The sequence below is a fragment of the Scyliorhinus canicula genome, chromosome 8 (assembly GCF_902713615.1).
Source record: "Scyliorhinus canicula chromosome 8, sScyCan1.1, whole genome shotgun sequence".
In the NCBI taxonomy this organism is placed as follows: Eukaryota; Metazoa; Chordata; class Chondrichthyes; order Carcharhiniformes; family Scyliorhinidae; genus Scyliorhinus; species Scyliorhinus canicula.
The window spans coordinates 90,148,758-90,167,542 of record NC_052153.1 but is presented as its reverse complement, the minus strand read 5'-3'; the positions used below and the strand labels follow the sequence as shown (position 1 = coordinate 90,167,542).

The following is an 18,785-nucleotide window of genomic DNA, read 5'->3' as shown; positions in this document are numbered from 1 at the left end:
CCCCCCCTCCCCCCCACTTCCTCCCCCCTCCCCCGCACTTCCTCCCTCCCCCGCACTTCCTCCCCCCCCCTCCCCTGCACTTCCTCCCCCCCCCGCACTTCCTCCCCCCCTCCCCCGCACTTCCTCCCCCCTCCCCCTCACTTCCTCCCCCCCTCCCCCGCACTTCCTCCCCCCCCCTCCCCATCACTTCCTTCCCCCCCTCCCCATCACTTCCCCCCCCCCTCCCCATCACTTCCTCCCCCCCCCCGCACTTCATCCCCCCCCCGCACTTCCTCCCCCTCCCCCTCCCCCGCACTTCCTCCCCCCCTCCCCCGCACTTCCCCCCCCCCCTCCCCCGCACTTCCTCCCCCCCCTCCCCCGCACTTCCTCCCCCCCTCCCCCGCCTTCCTCCCCCCCCTCCCCCGCACTTCCTCCCCCCCCTCCCCCCACTTCCTCCCCCCCGCACTTCCTCCCCCCCTCCCCCGCACTTCCTCCCCCCCTCCCCCGCACTTCCTCCCCCCCTCCCCATCACTTCCTTCCCCCCCCTCCCCATCACTTCCTTCCCCCCCTCCCCATCACTTCCTCCCCCCCCGCACTTCATCCCCCCCCCGCACTTCCTCCCCTCCCCCTCCCCCTCCCCCCACTTCCTCCCCCCCTCCCCCCACTTCCTCCCCCCCCTCCCCCGCACTTCCTCCCCCCCCTCCCCCGCACTTCCTCCCCCCCCCCTCCCCCGCACTTCCTCCCCCCCCTCCCCCGCACTTCCTCCCCCCCCTCCCCCGCACTTCCTCCCCCCCGCACTTCCTCCCCCCCTCCCCCGCACTTCCTCCCCCCTCCCCCGCACTTCCTCCCCCCCTCCCCCCCTCCCCCGCACTTCCTCCCCCCCCTCCCCCGCACTTCCTCCCCCCCCTCCCCGCACTTCCTCCCCCCCCCCCCGCACTTCCTCCCCCCTCCCCTGCACTTCCTCCCCCCTCCCCCCGCACTTCCCCCCCCCCTCCCCCGCACTCCCTCCCCCCCCTCCCCCGCACTTCCTCCCCCCCCTCCCCCCACTTCCTCCCCCCCCCTCCCCCGCACTTCCTCCCCCCCCTCCCCCGCACTTCCTCCCCCCCTCCCCCGCCTTCTCCCCCCCCTCCCCCGCACTTCCTCCCCCCCTCCCCCGCACTTCCTCCCCCCCCCTCCCCCTCACTTCCTCCCCCCCTCCCCCGCACTTCCTCCCCCCTCCCCCCCGCACTTCCTCCCCCCCTCCCCCGCACTTCCTCCCCCCCTCCCCCGCACTTCCTCCCCCCCCTCCCCCGCACTTCCTCCCCCCCCTCCCCCGCACTTCCTCCCCCCCTCCCCCGCACTTCCTCCCCCCCCTCCCCCGCACTTCCTCCCCCCCCTCCCCCGCACTTCCTCCCCCCCCTCCCCCCGCACTTCCTCCCCCCCCGCACTTCCTCCCCCCCCCTCCCCCGCACTTCCTCCCCCCCCTTCCTCCCCCCCCTCTCCCCCCCGCACTTCCTCCCCCCCCCCCCACACTTCCTCCCCCCCCTCCCCCTCCCCCACATTTCCTCCTCCCCCCCCCTCCCACGCACTTCCTCCCCCCCCTTCCTCCCCCCCCCCCTCCCCCGCACTTCCTCCCCCCCCTCCCCCGCACTTCCTCCCCCCCCTCCCCCGCACTTCCCTCCCCCCCTCCCCCGCACTTCCTCCCCCCCTCCCCCGCACTTCCTCCCCCCCTCCCCCGCACTTCCTCCCCCCCCTCCCCCGCACTTCCTCCCCCCCCCTCCCCCTCCCCCCCACTTCCTCCCCCCCCCCCCACTCCCTCCCCCCCCCCCCCCCGCACTTCCTCCCCCCCCCCCCCCCCCCGCACTTCTCCCCCCCCCCCTCCCCCGCACTTCCTCCCCCCCCCCGCACTTCCTCCCCCCCCGCACTTCCTCCCCCCCCCCCGCACTTCCTCCCCCCCCGCACTTCCTCCCCCCCTCCCCGCACTTCCTCCCCCCCCCTCCCCGCACTTCCTCCCCCCCTCCCCCGCACTTCCTCCCCCCCTCCCCCGCACTTCCTCCCCCCCCCCCGCACTTCCTCCCCCCCCGCACTTCCTCCCCCCCCCCTGCACTTCCTCCCCCCCTTCCCCCCCCCCCGCCTTCCTCCCCCCCCGCCTTCCTCCCCCCCCCCCTTCCTCCCCCCCCCGCACTTCCTCCCCCCCCGCCTTCCTCCCCCCCCGCCTTCCTCTCCCCCCCCGCACTTCCTCCCCCCCCCCTCCCCCGCCCCTCCCCCCCCCCCCCTCCCCCGCACCTCCTCCCCCCCCTCCCCCGCACTTCCTCTCCCCCCCCCCCCCCCCGCACTTCCTCCCCCCCCTCCCCCGCACTTCCTCCCCCCCTCCCCCCCCCCACTTCCTCCCCCGCACTTCTCCTCCCCCCCTCCCCCTCACTTCCTCCCCCCCCCTCCCCATCACTTCCTCCCCCCCCTCCCCATCACTTCCTTCCCCCCTCCCCATCACTTCCTTCCCCCCCTCCCCATCACTTCCTTCCCCCCTCCCCATCACTTCCTTCCCCCCTCCCCATCACTTCCTCCCCCCCCCCACCCCGCTCTCCCCCCCCCTCCCCCGCACTTCCTCCTCCCCCCCTCCCCCGCACTTCCTTCCTCCCCCCCCCTCCCCCCACTTCCTCCCCCCCTCCCCCCGCACTTCCTCCCCCCCCCCCCTCCCCCGCACTTCCTCCCCCCCCCTCCCCCGCACCTTCCTTCCCCCCCTCCCCCGCACTTCCTCCCCCCCCCCCCCGCACTTCCTCCCCCCCCTCCCCCGCACTTCCTCCCCCCCCCCTCCCCAGCACTTCCTTCCCCCCCTCCCCCCACTTCCTCCCCCCCCTCCCCCCGCACTTCCTCCCCCCCTCCCCCGCACTTCTCCCCCCCCTCCCCCGCACTTCCTCCCCCCCCCCCCCTCCCCCCCCCTCCTTCCCCCCCCCCCCCCCGCACTTCCCCCCCCCCCCCCGCACTTCCTCCCCCCCCCCTCCCCCGCACTTCCTCCCCCCCCCTCCCCATCACTTCCTTCCCCCCCCCTCCCCATCACTTCCTTCCCCCCCCCCTCCCCATCACTTCCTTCCCCCCCTCCCCATCACTTCCTCCCCCTTCCCCTGCACTTCCTCCCCCCCCTCCCCCGCACTTCCTCCCCCCTCCCCCGCACTTCCTCCCCCCCTCCCCCGCACTTCCTCCCCCCCCTCCCCCGCACTTCCTCCCCCCCCTCCCCCGCACTTCCTCCCCCCCCTCCCCCGCACTTCCTCCCCCCCTCCCCCCACTTCCTCCCCCCCTCCCCCGCCTTCCTCCCCCCCCTCCCCCCGCACTTCCTCCCCCCTCCCCCGCCTTCCTCCCCCCCCCTCCCCCGCACTTCCTCCCCCCCTCCCCCCCGCCTTCCTCCCCCCCTCCCCCGCACTTCTCCCCCCCCCCGCACTTCCTCCCCCCTCCCCCGCACTTCCTCCCCCCCCCCTTCCTCCCCCCCTCTCCCCCCCACTTCCTCCCCCCCTCCCCCACACTTCCTCCCCCCCTCCCACGCACTTCCTCCCCCCCCTTCCTCCCCCCCCTCCCCCGCACTTCCTCCCCCCCCTCCCCCGCACTCCTTCTCCCCCCCCCCCCCCTCCCCCGCACTTCCCCCCCCCCCCCCTCCCCCGCACTTCCTCCCCCCCTCCCCCGCACTTCCTCCCCCCCCTCCCCCGCACTTCCTCCCCCCCCGCACTTCCACCCCCCCCCCCCCCCTCCCCCGCACTTCCTCCCCCCCTCCCCCGCACTTCCTCCCCCCCCCTCCCCCGCACTTCCTCCCCCCCCCCCGCACTTCCTCCCCCCCCGCACTTCCTCCCCCCCCGCACTTCCTCCCCCCCTCCCCGCACTTCCTCCCCCCCTCCCCCGCACTTCCTCCCCCCCCTCCCCCGCACTTCCTCCCCCCCTCCCCCGCACTCCCTCCCCCCCCGCACCTCCCTCCCCCCCACCCTCCCCCCCGCACTCCCTCCCTCCGCACTCCCTCCCTCCGCACTCCCTCCCCTCCGCACTCCCTCCCTCCGCACTCCCTTCCCCCCCGGCACTCCTCCCCCCCGGCACTCCCCCCCCCCCCCCCCCCCCCCCCCCCCCCCCGCACTCCCTCCCCCCTCCCCCGCACTTCCTCCCTCCTCCCCCGCACTTCCTCCCCCTCCCCCGCACTCCCCCGCACTTCCTCCCCCCTCCCCCGCACTTCCTCCCCCCCCCTCTTCCTCCCCCCCCGCCTTCCTCCCCCCCCCATTCCTCCCCCCCGCACTTCCTCCCCCCCGCACTTCCTCCCCCAACCCCCGCACTTCCTCCCCCCCCCACTTCCTCCCCCCCCACTTCCTCCCCCCCGCTCTTCCTCCCCCCCCGCACTTCCTCCCCCCCCGCACTTCCTCCCCCCGCACTTCCTCCCCCCCGCACTTCCTCACCCCCGCACTTCCTCACCCCCGCACTTCCTTCGCCCCGCACTTCCTCCCCCCCGCACTTCCTCCCCCCCGCACTTCCTCCCCCCCGCACTTCCTCCCCCCCGCACTTCCCCCCCCCAGCACTTCCTCCCCCCCGCACTTTCCTCCCCCCCGCACTTCCTCCCCCCCGCACTTCCTCCCCCCCGCACTTCCTCCCCCCCTCAGTTCCACCCCCCCCTCAGTTCCTCCCCCCGCACTTCCTCCCCCCCCGCACTTCCTCCCCCCCCGCACTTCCTCCCCCCCCCGCACTTCCTCCCCCCCCCGCACTTCCTCCCCCCCCGCACTTCCTCCCCTCCCCCCACCTTCCCCTCCCATCCTCCCCCCCCGTACTTCCTCCCCCCCCCGCACTTCCTCCCCCCCGCACTTCCTCCCCCCCCGCACTTCCTCCCCCCCCGCACTTCCTCCCCCCCGCACTTCCCCCCCCCCCCCCGCACTTCCTCCCCCCCCCCCGCACTTCCTCCCCCCCCGCACTTCCTCCCCCCCCGCACTTCCTCCCCCCCCCCCCGCACTTCCTCCCCCCCCCGCACTTCCTCCCCCCCGCACTCCCTCCCCCCCGCACTCCCTCCCTCCGCACTCCCTCCCTCCGCACTCCCTCCCCCCGCACTCCCTCCCCCCGCACTCCCTCTCCCCCCTCCGCACTCCCTCGCTCCCCCTCCGCACTCCCTCCCCCCTCCCCCGCACTTCCTCCCCCTCCCCCGCACTTCCTCCCCCCCCGCTCTTCCTCCCCCCCCCCACTTCCTCCCCCCGGCACTTCCTCCCCCCCCGCACTTTCTCCCCCCCCCGCACTTCCTCCCCCCCCGCACTTCCCCCCCCCCGCACTTCCCTCCCCCCCCGCACTTCCTCCCCCCCCCGCACTTCCTCCCCCCCGCACTTCCTCCCCCCCCGCACTTCCTCCCCCCACCTTCCCCTCCCATCCTCCCCCCCCCGCACTTCCTCCCCCCCCCGCACTTCCTCCCCCCGCACTTCCTCCCCCCCCGCACTTCCTCCCCCCCCCACTTCCTCCCCCCCCCCCCGCACTCCTCCCCCCCCGCACTTCCTCCCCCCCCGCACTTCCTCCCCCCCCCGCACTTCCTCCCCCCCCGCACTTCCTCCCCCCCCCCGCACTTCCTCCCCCCCCCGCACTTCCTCCCCCCCCCCGCACTTCCTCCCCCCCCGCACTTCCCTCCCCCCCCCGCACTTCCTCCCCCCCCCCCGCACTTCCTCCCCCCCCCGACTTCCTCCCCCCCCCGCACTTCCTCCCCCCCCGCACTTCCTCCCCCCCCGCACTTCCTCCCCCCCGCCCTTCCTCCCCCCCCCGCACTTCCTCCCCCACCGCACTTCCTCCCCCCCCCGCACTTCCTCCCCCCCGCACTTCCTCCCCCTCCTTCCTCCCCCCCTCCCCCTTCTCCCCCCGCACTTCCTCCCCCCGCACTTCCTCCCCCTCCCCCCCCGCACTTCCTCCCCCTCCCCCTCGCACTTCCTCCCCCCTCGCACTTCCTCCCCCCCCCGCACTTCCTCCCCCCCCCGCACTTCCTCCCCCCCCGCACTTCCTCCCCCCGGCACTTCCTCCCCCCCCGCTTCCTCCCCCCCCCCCGCACTTCCTCCCCCCCGCACTTCCTCCCCCCCCCGCACTTCCTCCCCCCCCGCACTTCCTCCCCCCCGCACTTCCTCCCCCCGCACTTCCTCCCCCCCCGCACTTCCTCCCCCCCCGCACTTTCCTCCCCCCGCACTTCCTCCCCCCCCCCGCACTTCCTCCCCCCCCCCACTCCTCCCCCCCCGCACTTCCTCCCCCCCCCCCCCCCCCCCCCCCGCTCACTCCCCCCCCGCACTCCCTCCCTCCCCGCACTCCTCCCCCCCCGGCACTCCCTCCCCCCCCGGCACTCCCTCCCCCCCCGCACTTCCCTCCCCCCCCCGCACTCCCTCTCCCCCCCCCCCACTCCCTCTCCCCCCCCGCACTCCCTCCCCCCTCCCCCGCACTTCCTCCCCCCTCCCCCGCTCTTCCTCCCCCCCTCCGCTCTTCCTCCCCCCCCGCTCTTCCTCCCCCCCCCGCACTTCCTCCCCCCCGCACTTCCTCCCCCCCCGCACTTCCTCCCCCCCCCGCACTTCCTCCCCCCCCCGCACTTCCTCCCCCCCCGCACTTCCTCCCCCCCCGCACTTCCCTCCCCCCCCGCACTTCCTCCCCCCCGCACTTCCTCCCCCCCGCACTCCTCCCCCCCCGCACTTCCTCCCCCCCCGCACTTCCTCCCCCCCCGCACTTCCTCCCCCCCCCGCACTTCCTCCCCCCCCGCACTTCCTCCCCCCCCGACTTCCTCCCCCCCCGCACTTCCTCCCCCCCCCGCACTTCCCTCCCCCCCCCGCACTTCCTCCCCCCCCCGCACTTCCTCCCCCCCCGCACTTCCTCCCCCCCCGCACTTCCTCCCCCCCCGCACTTCCTCCCCCCCCCCCGCACTTCCTCCCCCCCCCCCGCACTTCCTCCCCCCCCCCCGCACTTCCTCCCCCCCCCCGCCCTTCCTCCCCCCCCCCCCGCACTTCCCTCCCCCCCCCACTTCCTCCCCCCCCGCACTTCCTCCCCCCCCGCACTTCCTCCCCCCCCCGCACTTCCTCCCCCCCCACTTCCTCCCCCCCCGCACTTCCTCCCCCCCGCACTTCCTCCCCCCGCACTTCCTCCCCCCCCCGCACTTCCTCCCCCCCCCTCCTTCCTCCCCCCCCTCACTTCCTCCCCTCCTCACTTCCTCCCCTCCCCCCCTCACTTCCTCCCCTCCCCCCCCTCCCCCCTCACTTCCTCCCCCCCCCCTCACTTCCTCCCCCCCCCCACTTCCTCCCCCCCCGCACTTCCTCCCCCCCCCCGCACTTCCCCCCCCCCGCACTTCCTCCCCCCCGCACTTCCTCCCCCCCGCACTTCCCTCCCCCCCGCACTTCCTCCCCCCCCGCACTTCCTCCCCCCCCGCACTTCCTCCCCCCGCACTTCCTCCCCCCCGCACTTCCTCCCCCCCGCACTTCGTCCCCCCCGCACTTCGTCCCCCCCGCACTTCCTCCCCCCCGCACTTCCTCCCCCCCCCGCACTTCCTCCCCCCCCCGCACTTTCCTCCCCCCGCACGTCCTCCCCCCCGCACGTCCTCCCCCCCGCACGTCCTCCCCCCCGCACGTCCTCCCCCCCGCACGTCCTCCCCCCCACTTCCTCCCCCCCGCACTTCCTCCCCCCCGCCTTCCTCCCCCCCCGCACTTCCTCCCCCCCCGCACTTCCTCCCCCCCGCATTCCTCCCCCCCCCCGCACTCCTCCCCCCCCGCACCCTCCCCCCCCGCACTTCCTCCCCCCCCCCGCACTTCCTCCCCCCCCGCTTCCTCCCCCCCCGCACTTCCTCCCCCCCCGCACTTCTCCCCCCCCGCACTTCCTCCCCCCCGCACTTCTCTCCCCCCCGCACCTTCCCCCCCCCCGCACTTCCTCCCCCCGCACTTCCTCCCACCCCCCGCACTCCCCCCCCCCGCCACTTCCCCCCCCCCCGCACTTCCCCCCCCCCGCACTTTCCTCCCCCCGCACTTCCTCCCCCCCGCACTTCCTCCCCCCCGCACTTCCTCCCCCCCGCCTTCCTCCCCCCCGCACTTCCTCCCCCCCGCACTTCCTCCCCCCCGCACTTCCTCCCCCCCGCACTTCCTCCCCCCCGCACTTCCTCCCCCCCCGCACTTCCTCCCCCCGCACTTCCTCCCCCCCGCACTCCTCCCCCCCCGCACTTCCTCCCCCCCCGCACTTCCTCCCCCCCGCACTTCCTCCCCCCCGCACTTCCTCCCCCGCACTTCCTCCCCCCGCACTTCCTCCCCCCCGCACTTCCTCCCCCCGCACTCCTCCCCCCGCACTTCCTCCCCCCCGCACTCCTCCCCCCGCCACTTCCTCCCCCCGCACTTCCTCCCCCCGCACTTCCCCCCGCACTTCCTCCCCCCGCACTTCCTCCCCCCCGCCTTCCTCCCCCCCGCACTCCCCCCCCGCACTTCCTCCCCCGCACTTCCTCCCCCCGCATTCTCCCCCCCCCCGCACTTCCTCCCCCCCCGCACTTCCTCCCCCCCGCACTTCCTCCCCCCCCCCGCACTCCCCCCCGCACTTCCTCCCCCCACTTCCCCCCCCACCTTCCCCGCACTTCCCCCCCCCGCACTTCCTCCCCCCCGCACTTCCTCCCCCCCGCACTCCCTCCCCCGCACTTCCCCCCCCCCGCACTTCCTCCCCCCCCGCACTTCCTCCCCCCCGCACTTCCTCCCCCCCGCACTTCCTCCCCCGCCCCTCCCCCCCCCCCCCCGCACTTCCTCCCCCGCACTTCCTCCCCCCCGCATTCCTCCCCCCCGCACTTCCTCCCCCCCGCACTTCCTCCCCCGCACTTCCTCCCCCCCGCACCTTCCCCTCCCTTCCTCCCCCCGCACTTCCTCCCCCCCCGCACTTCCTCCCCCCCGCACTTCCTCCCCCCCGCACTTCCTCCCCCCCCGCACTTCCTCCCCCCCGCACTTCCTCCCCCCCGCACTTCCTCCCCCCCCGCACTTCCTCCCCCCCCCGCACTTCCTCCCCCCCCGCACTTCCTCCCTCCCCCCCGCACTTCCTCCCTCCCCCCCCGCACTTCCTCCCTCCCCCCCCGCACTTCCTCCCTCCCCCCCGCACTTCCTCCCTCCCCCCCCCCGCCTTCCCTCCCTCCCCCCCCCGCACTTCTTCCCTCCCCCCCCCGCACTTCCTCCCTCCCCCCCCCGCACTTCCTCCCTCCCCCCCCGCACTTCCTCCCTCCCCCCGCACTTCCTCTCCAAAGCCCGGCCACGCCCTTCCCCTCCCCCCAGCCTGACCACTCCCTCCTCCCCCCCCCCCAACCCCGCTACGCTCCCCCGCTCCGCTGTGCCCCCTCCCCGCCTCTTTATTGGGTGAAGCTTATGGAGTGTAGTACGACTCTGTGTAGAAGATGTGTGGAGGGACCATTTCAGTCCATATGAGGGTCATTCAGGAGTCTGGGAACAGCGGGAAAGACGCTGATTTTGAACCTGTTAGTACGTGTTCACAGACTTTTTTATCTCCTGCCCAATGAAAGAGGTTACAAGAGAGAATAAATCGTGTTGAAGGGCTCTTTGATTATGCTGCCCAGTTTCACAATGCAGCGGGAGGTGGGCTTGCATGATAGACTGGGCGGTGTCCACGGCTCTCTGAAGTTTCTTATGGTTTCGGCTCAGCAGTTGCCATATCAGGCTGTGATGCAGCCAGATAGGAAGCTTTCTTTTTTTTAAAATAATTTTTATTCAAGTTTTTCTGTAACAAATTTTCTTCCCACAATTTAAAACAAACAAGGCGTGTTTCCACACCAACACAAGAAAATAACTCACCCCCCCCCAAAATAAATAATGACAAAAAACCAACAGTAATACAAGAAAGAAGAAAATAACAACATAGCAAACCCCGATAGGAAGCTTTCTATGGTGCATCTGTAAAAATTGGCAAGAGTGGACATGCCAAAGTTCCTTAGTTTCCTGAGGAAGTATAGGCGCTGTTGTGCTTTCTTAGTCGTCGTGTCAACGTGGGTGGACCAGGACAGATTATTGGTGATATGCACACCTAAGAATGCACTACTAAGAATTTGAAGTTATCGACCAACTCCACCTTGGAAACATCTGCCAATTGAGTGATTGAAGATGCGGCTATAGGATTGAGGTCATCAGCCATGCAAAGATCCACAGAACTCATGACAGTAACGCTTAGTATCTTAGGTGGACAATCATAACCGTTAGCAAGTGAACTCCGCATTCTATCCATTATAGTTCCTTTAATGGGGGCGGCACGGTGGCACAGTGGTTAGCATTGCTGCCTACGGCGCTGAGGACCCGGGTTCGAATCCCGGCCTTGGGTCACTGGCTGTGAGGAGTTTGCACATTCTCCCCGTGTCTGCGTGGGTTTCACCCCCACAACCCAAAAATGTGCAGGTTAGGTGGATTGGCCACACTAAATTGCCCCTTTTTTGGAAAAAAATGAATTGGATATTCTAAATTTAAAAAAAAATAGTTCCTTTAATGAAATTAACATCCTCATGACAAACTAAAGTTTTTAAAAATCTTTTTCGTTTTCTGTGACTTCAGACTCCCTTTACACAGTAAAGTACCCTTTTAATGGAATTAACAGCTTCAAGACAATCTAAAGTTTAAAAAATTATATATCTTCCTTTCATTTTATTTGCATTTTAAATATATTTATAAATGCTAAACAGTAATAACATAAAACATCTACCAAAAAAATTTCTTCCTACTTCTGCTAGACTGAAAAATTTCCATGTAACTAAGAAGGTGTAAAAACTCACCAAATATCTGGGTAGGTGACCCAAGTTAGCTCTGCAGCTGGACATTTCCTTCAGTAGCATGGTGGTTACCTCACGGTAGCATGGTGGTTAGCATCAATGCTTCACAGCTCCAGGGTCCCAGGTTCGATTCCCGGCTGGGTCACTGTCTGTGTGGAGTCTGCACGTCCTCCCCGTGTGTGCGTGGGTTTCCTCCGGGTGCTCCGGTTTCCTCCCACAGTCCAAAGATGTGCGGGTTAGGTGGATTGGCCATGCTAAATTGCCCGTAGTGTAAGGTTAATGGGGGGATTGTTGGGTTACGGGTATACGGGTTACGTGGGTTTAAGTAGGGTGATCATTGCTCGGCACAACATCGAGGGCCGAAGGGCCTGTTCTGTGCTGTACTGTTTTATGTTCTATGTACTGCAGAACTCTAAGCAGACAAAAGAAACAGCCGGGAGTTCAAATGCCTGAACGACACTTCCGGGTCGTCATGCTTCGCTTGTGTGGCGCACCAGCGACTTAAGAGTCACAAACCATCCAGGAAGTTACGGGCCCAAATGTCACTACGTGCTGAGGTTCTACCTGTCCCTTGTTTTGCAAAGGTTGGGTCCGGCCACTTTGCTATGGAACACTCCAAGCAGTTCGACTGTTGTTTGACTGTTGTATCACCTGTCCCTTGTGGAAATATTTGTCCAGAAAAACGTCATTGACTACAAGGCTATCAGACAGTGGTCAGCATGTAACTTCTTTGAGGCCCTGCGAGAAAATGGGATGATGGATACATGATTCTGTGTGTAGACTGTCAAACTCATTTAACAGCCTGCTTCATTGCCAGAACATTCAAAAAAACAAGATGTGATTGGCTAATGATGAAGAGGGCACTCCTTGCCAGACCCTTCATGAGTGCCTCCAGTCTCTGCGCCACTCCTTGCGGCTGTGGTGGGCCCTCCTCGTCAGACCCTTCATGAATGCTGGAGGTCTCTGCACCACTCCTTGAAGTGGCTGTGGTAGGGAAGAGACCATTGCACCTCACAGAACCGAGGACCCGGGTTTGATCCCGACCTCGGGTCACTGTCTGTGTGGAGTTTGCGCATTCCTCCCGTGTCTGCGTGGGTTTCACCCCCGCAACCCAAAAAGATGTGCAGTGTAGGTGGATTGGCCACGCTGAATTGTCTCTCAATTGGGGAAAAAAAAAGAATTGGGTACTCTAGCATTTATTGAAAATATGGAAAGTGAGCTCAGAAAGAGGGAGGCGGCTAGGGCAATCGGTAAAGTGGTGGATGGACGTGGTAACTTGATAGGGGTTGTGGCGAGTGTGAACAGAGATTTCATGGACTTTTATTGCAAACTTTATAGCTCTGACACCCCCCCCCTCCTCCCCCCGGGGCCAGAGGAGATGAGACGCTTCTTAGACGGCCTGACATTCCCAAAAGTGGGCAAGGAGCTAGTAGAAGGGCTGGGCGCCCCGATCAGAGTTGAGATATTAGAGGGCTTAAAGACCATGCTGTCAGGTAAGGCCCCAGGGCCGGATGGGTACCCGGTAGAATTTTATAAAAAGTTCTCCGAGATACCTTTTTTCTTCGCAGGGAGGAGCAGGAGCGGAGGTGACGTGGACCAGGAGGGCTGCCGGGAAGGTAAGCGTTTTGTTTAAATTACTTGCCTGTCGACGCCAGTGGCCTTTTCTTCGCAGGGAGGAGCAGGAGCGGTGGTGACGTGGACCAGGAGGGCTGCCGGGTAGGTAAGTGATCCTATATATTTGGCGGCAGAGAAGTACTAGAAATTATATAACATAAATTTTTAAACGTTAATTAAATAAGTAGAGATATCTGGACAGGTGATGTGTTGTAGCTGTATAATATGGGAGCTGGCTGATCCCATTGTAAATGGCAGTGACCACATCTGCAGCAAGTGTTGGTTGCTGGAAGAACTTCGGATCAGAATTGATGATCTGGAGTCTGAGCTTCAAACTCTGCGGCACATCCGGGAGGGGGAGAGTTACCTGGACGTTTTGCTTCAGGAGGCAGTCACACCCGGTAGATTAAGTAATTCAAATTCAGTAAGTGTTCAGGAAAAACAGGGTGTGATTGTAAGTGAGGCGGGTAGGGGGATTCGGAGTTCAGGAGTGCAGGAGCCTCAGCCCTTGACCTTGTCCAACAGGTATGAGATTCTTGCTCCCTGTGCGGATGAGGAAAAGGGCTGTGGACAGGATGAGCTAGCTGACCATGGCACCATGGTGCAAAAGGCCATTCAAGAGGGGGGAGCAAAAAGACAAGTAGTTGTTATAAGGGATTCTATAATTAGAGGGACAGATAGTATCCTTTGCAAGCCGGATAGGGAGTCCTGCATTGTGTGTTGCCTGCCCGGTGCCAGGGTGCGGGACATCTCCGACCGGCTTGAAAGGATACTGGAGCGGGAGGGGGAGGATCCAGTTGTTGTGGTCCACGTTGGGACTAACAACATAGGCAAGGCTAGGGTGGAGGACCTGTTTGGGGATTATCAAGCACTAGGAAGGAAATTGAAGAACAGGTCCTCGAGGGTCATAATCTCCGGATTACTGCCCGAGCCACATGCTAATTGGCATAGGGATAAGAAAGTTAGGGAAGTAAACACGTGGTTAATGGATTGGTGTGGGAAAGAGGGATTCCATTTTATGGGGCACTGGCACCAGTTTTGGAACTGGGGGCATCTGTACCGTTGGGACGGTCTCCACCTGAACCGATCTGGAACCAGTGTTCTAGCGAAAAGGATAAATAGGGTGGTCAGTAGGACTTTAAACTTCTGAGTCGGGGGGAAGGGAAAGGGAAAGCGACGGAGTTAAATGGAAGGATAAGCAGCCGGTTAGCATGTGTGCAGGTAGGTTTAAGTTCAAGGCAGACTAGGAATGAAGCAAAAAGGAAGGATAATTTAGGACATCTCATGATGTCTAATTACTCTAATAATGATAAGAAAGTCAGCATTAAGGCACTTTACCTGAATGCTCGTAGCATTCGTAACAAAGTTGATGAATTAACGGCACAAATCATCGTGAATGAATATGACTTGATAGCCATTACGGAGACATGGTTGCAGGATGGTCACGACTGGGAGTTAAATATCCAGGGGTACCAGACGTTTCGGAGGGATAGACAGGTATGTAAGGGAGGTGGAGTAGCACTAATAACCAAGGACGACATCAGGGTGGCATTGAGGGATGATATAGGTTCTATGGAGAATGAGGTTGAATCCATTTGGGTAGAAATTAGAAATTCTAAGAAGAAAAAGACACTGACAGGCGTAATCTATAGGCCACCAAATAATAGCATCACACTGGGACGGGCAGTAAATGAAGAGATAACTAATGCCTGTGAAAAGGGTACAGCAGTTATCATGGGAGATTTTAATCTGCATATAGATTGGTCAAATCAGCTTGGTCAGGGTAGCCTTGAAGAGGAGTTTATTGAATGTATCCGGGATAGTTTTCTGGAACAATATGTAATGGAACCGACGAGAGAGCAAGCTATCCTAGATCTGGTCCTGTGTAATGAGGCAGGAATAATTAATGACCTCATCGTTAGGGATCCTCTTGGGAGGAGTGATCACAGCATGGTTGAATTTAGTATACAGACGGAGAGTGTGATGATAGAATCCAATACCAGGGTCCTATGCTTGAACAAAGGGGACTACGAGAGAATGAGGAAGGACCTCGCTAAAGTAGACTGGAAACATATTTTATGGTAGGACAGTTGAGGAGCAGTGGAGTACTTTCAAAGAAATCTTTCATAGTGCTCAACAAAAGTATATTCCAGTGAGAAGGAAGAATTAAGAAAAGAGGTAATCTACCATGGGTGTCTAAGGAGATACATGAGGCTGTCAAATTGAAAGAGAAGGCTTACAAAGTGGCCAAGATCAGAGGGAAACTAGAAGATTGGGAAAACTTTAAAGATCAGCAGAAAGCCACGAAAAGAGCCATAAAGAAAAATAAGATAGAACACGGAAAAAAAACTGGCACAGAATATAAGGACAGATAGCAAAAGTTTTATAATTATATAAAACTAAAAAGAGTGGCTAAAGTAAACATTGGTCCGTTAGAGGATGAGAGTGGTCATTTAGTTATGGGATATGATGAAATGGCGGAGGCATTGAACAAATATTTTGTATCGGTCTTCACAGTGGAGGACACTAATAACATGCCAGCAATTGACCGAGAGAAGAAGGTAGATGAGGACCTGGAAACTATTACTATCACGAAAGAGCAAGTGTTGGGCAAGCTAATGGAGCTCAGGATAGCTAAGTCTCCTGGCCCTGATGGAATGCATTCCAGGGTACTGAAAGAGATGGCTGGAGTTATAGCAGATGTACTGGCGGTAATTTTCCAAAATTCGCTGAACACTGGGGCAGTCCCAGAGGATTGGAAAACAGCAAATGTGACGCCACTGTTTAAAAAGGGAAGTAGACAAAAGATGGGGAATTATAGACCGGTTAGCTTAACCTCTGTCGTGGGGAAGATGCTTGAGTCTATTATCAAGCAAGAGATAGGCGGGCACCTCAATAGAAATTGTCCCATTGAACGGACGCAGCATGGATTCATGAAGGGCAGGTCATGCTTGACGAATCTCTTGGAATTCTATGAAGACATTTCGAGCAAGGTAGACAAAGGGGACCCAGTAGATGTGATGTACCTAGATTTCCAAAAGGCCTTTGACAAGGTACCGCACAAGAGGCTGCTGCATAAGATAAGGATGCATGGTGTTAAGGGTAGAGTACTAGCATGGATAGAGGATTGGTTGTCTAACAGGAAACAAAGAGTGGGAATAAATGAGTGCTATTCTAGCTGGCAATCAGTAACGAGTGGTGTGCCTCAGGGATCGGTGTTGGGACCACAATTATTTACAATTTATATAGACGATTTGGAGTTGGGAACTACGTGTAAGGTATCCAAGTTTGCAGATGACACGAAGGTTTGTGGCAGAGCAAAGTGTACTGAGGACTGTAAAACCTTACAGAGGAACATTGACACATTGAGTCAGTGGGCAAAGGTCTGGCAGATGGAGTATAATGTCAATAAGTGTGAAGTTGTGCATTTTGGTAGGAGTAACAATAGAACGGATTATTACTTAAATGGTAAAAAGCTGCAGCATGCTGCTATGCAGAGGGACCTGGGTGTACTTGTGCATGAGCCACAGAAGGTTGGTCTGCTGGTGCAACAAGTAATTAGGAAGGCAAATGGAATTTTGTCCTTCATTGCGAAGGGGATTGAGTTTAAAAGTAAAGAGGTAATGTTGCAGTTGTACAAGGTGCTGGTGAGGCCACACCTGGAGTACTGTGTGTAGTTTTGGTCTCCACACTTGAGAAAGGATGTGCTAGCACTAGAGCGGGTACAGAGGAGGTTCACTAGGCTGATTCCGGAGTTGAGAGGGTTATCGTATGAGGAGAGGCTGAGTAGATTGGGATTATATTCGCTGGAATTCAGAAGGTTGAGGGGGGATCTAATAGAAACGTATAAAATTTTGAAGGGAATGGATAAGATAGAAGTAGAAAGGATGTTTCCACTGGTAGGTGAAAGTAGGACAAGAGGGCATAGCCTCAAGATTAGGGGGAGCAGATTTAGGACTGAATCAAGGAGGAACTTCTTCACTCAGAGGGTGGTTAAACTATGGAATTCCCTACCGAAGGAAGTAGTAGATGGTACTTCATTGAATATATTTAAAGATAGGGTAGATATTTTTTTGAAAAATGAAGGAATCTGGGATATGGCGAGAATGCGGGTAAGTGGTTCTGAGACCACGAAAAGATCAGCCATGATCTTATAGAATGGCGGAGCAGGCTCGAAGGGCCGGATGGTCTACTTCTGCTCCTAGTTCTTATGTTCTTATACTGCGGCCGCTTGTGTGCAGATGACCTGCTTTTGTACGTTTCGGACCCGAAGGCGGGGATGGACGGAATCATGGCGGACCTGGGGGAATTTGGCCTGTTTTCGGGGTACAAATTGAAAATGACAAAGTGAAATGTTTGTAGTTAAGGAGAGGGGCCAAGGGGACCGGCTGAGGGAGCTGCCGTTCCGGTTAGTTGGGGACAGTTTCAGGTACCTGGGAATACAAGTGGCATGGGAATGGGGTTGACTACACAAACTGAACCCGTCCGGGCTGGGTCAAATGCGAGGGGAGTTCCGGAGGTGGGATGCGCTCCTGCTGCCGTTAGCTGGGAGAGTTCGGACAGTTAAAATGACAGTCCTCCCAAGGTTCTCATTCGTGTTTCAGTGTCTCCCCATTTTCATTCCACGTTGCTTTTTTTAAAGAGGGTAAGCATGATCATTTTGGGCTTTGTATGGGCGGGCAAGTCCCCGCGAGTACAGAGGGTGATACTCGAGCGGAATTGGGGGGGGGGGGGGGGGAAGGGGGGCTTGCACTGCTGAATTTCAGCAACTATTATTGGGCGGCTAACATAGCCATGATAAGGAAGTGGGGGCTGGGTGGGGGGGGTCGACTTGGAAGCGGTTGGAGGCAGCCTCATGTCGGGGCACCGGTCTGGGGTGTTGGTGACGGTGCCTCTGCCGTTTCCGCCGGCGCGCTTCTCCACCAGTCCTGTAGTGGTGGCGGCCCTTCGCATCTGGGGACAGTGGAGGAGGCATGTGGGAGCAACAGGAGCATCCATCTTGTCCCCAATATGTGACAACCATCTGTTTGCTCCGGGGAGGTTGGACAGGGGGTATCAGGTATGGCGGACGGCGGGGATTGAGCGGATGGGAGATTTGTTCTTGGAAGGGAGCTTCCCTGGCTTGAGCGCGCTGGAGGACATGTTTGGATTGATGAGGGGGAATGAATTCTGGTATATTCAGGTGCGTGACTTTTTGTGCAGGCAGGTGCCATCTTTTCCACTCTTGCCACTAAGGGGGATCCAAGATAGGGTACTGTCTAGAGGATGGGTGGGGGTTACTGTCTAGAGGATGGGTGGGGGAGTGAAGTGTCTTGGATATTTACAAAGAGCTCATGAGATGCAGACTGAGGCATAAATGGGAGGAGGAGTTGGGAGGGGAGATTGGGGAAAGCCTGTGGGTGGACGCGCTGAGCAGGGTTAATGGGACTGCAGCATGTGCCAGGCTCAGCCTGATTCAGTTTAAGGTCATCCACCGGGCCCACATGACAGTGTCCCAGATGAGCAGATTCTTCGGTGTAGAGGACAGGTGTGTTAAGTGTCTGAGAGGACCGGCAGACCATGTCCACATGTTTTAGGCATGTCCAAAACTTAGGAGATACTGGCAGGCGTTCGAGGACGTCATGTCTAGAGTATTGAACATAAGGGTGGCAATGGGTCCGGAAGTGGGGGTTTTTGGGGTTTCAGAGGCCCCGGAAGTCCGGGGGGAGAAAGAGGCCGATGTTTTGGCCATTGCTTCCCTGGTAGCCCGGAGACGGATACTTCTAGCTTGGAGGGAGTCAAAGCCCCCAAAGTCGGAAGCCTGGCTGTCAGACATGGCGAGTTTCCTGGGCTTGGAGAAAATCAAGTTCGCCTTGAGAGGGTCGTTGTTAGGGTTCACCCGGAGGTGGCAACCATTCATTGACTTCTCAGCGGAGAATTGATCATCAGGAGGGGGGCGTGGAGGGGTGGGAGGAGGGAGGGTTGGGGGAATGTAGTATAGGGGGCCAATTAGGCAGATCTGGGTAGGACGGGTTAGGGCAATTGCACTGTGTACTTTGTTTATTGTACAGTTCTTTTGTTTTCACATTCTGTAATTTTACTGTTTACAATGCCAAAAAATACCTCATTAAAATTATTTATCAAAAAGAAAAAATGGAAAGTGATGCAGTGATTTATGCTGAGGTTCATCCCAAGGAGCTTCATGACGCAGGACTCTCACTCCACTTTTTCTGGGATACACACTGAGAAAAACATTAGCTGCTGCTGGAAGATGATCAACTGGGTAAAATTCGCTCTTTTGCCTGACCCAAATTTGTTGGTCTTCCATGCAAAGAATTGTCCACGACTGTTTGTTGTAGATTGGCACATTTGAAGACCCAGGAATATGTGCGAAGGGAAACAGCAAAGCTGAGGGTAACTGCCACAAAGATGTAATGGGGAATGACCACAGCTTAAGATCTGCCTGCCCAAATGTATGTTGTGCAAA

General features: G+C 61.7%; 1 protein-coding gene across 9 annotated transcripts in view; it reads left to right on the top strand.

Moving 5' to 3' along the window:
• Positions 1-18,785, top strand: part of cep78 (centrosomal protein 78) — a 160,618-nt gene that overhangs the window by 4,259 nt on the left and 137,574 nt on the right. For 6 of the 9 annotated variants that reach the window (XR_005461600.1, XM_038804910.1, XM_038804909.1 and 3 more), the window contains exon 2: positions 12,274-12,321. The exons of 1 other annotated variant lie outside the window; for it this stretch is intronic. The gene's annotated coding sequence lies outside the window, so the exon portion shown is untranslated. Of the gene's footprint in view, positions 1-12,273; positions 12,322-12,378; positions 12,426-18,785 lie in introns of those variants that run through there. 2 more of the 9 variants (XM_038804904.1, XM_038804907.1) reach the window with 2 other exon arrangements.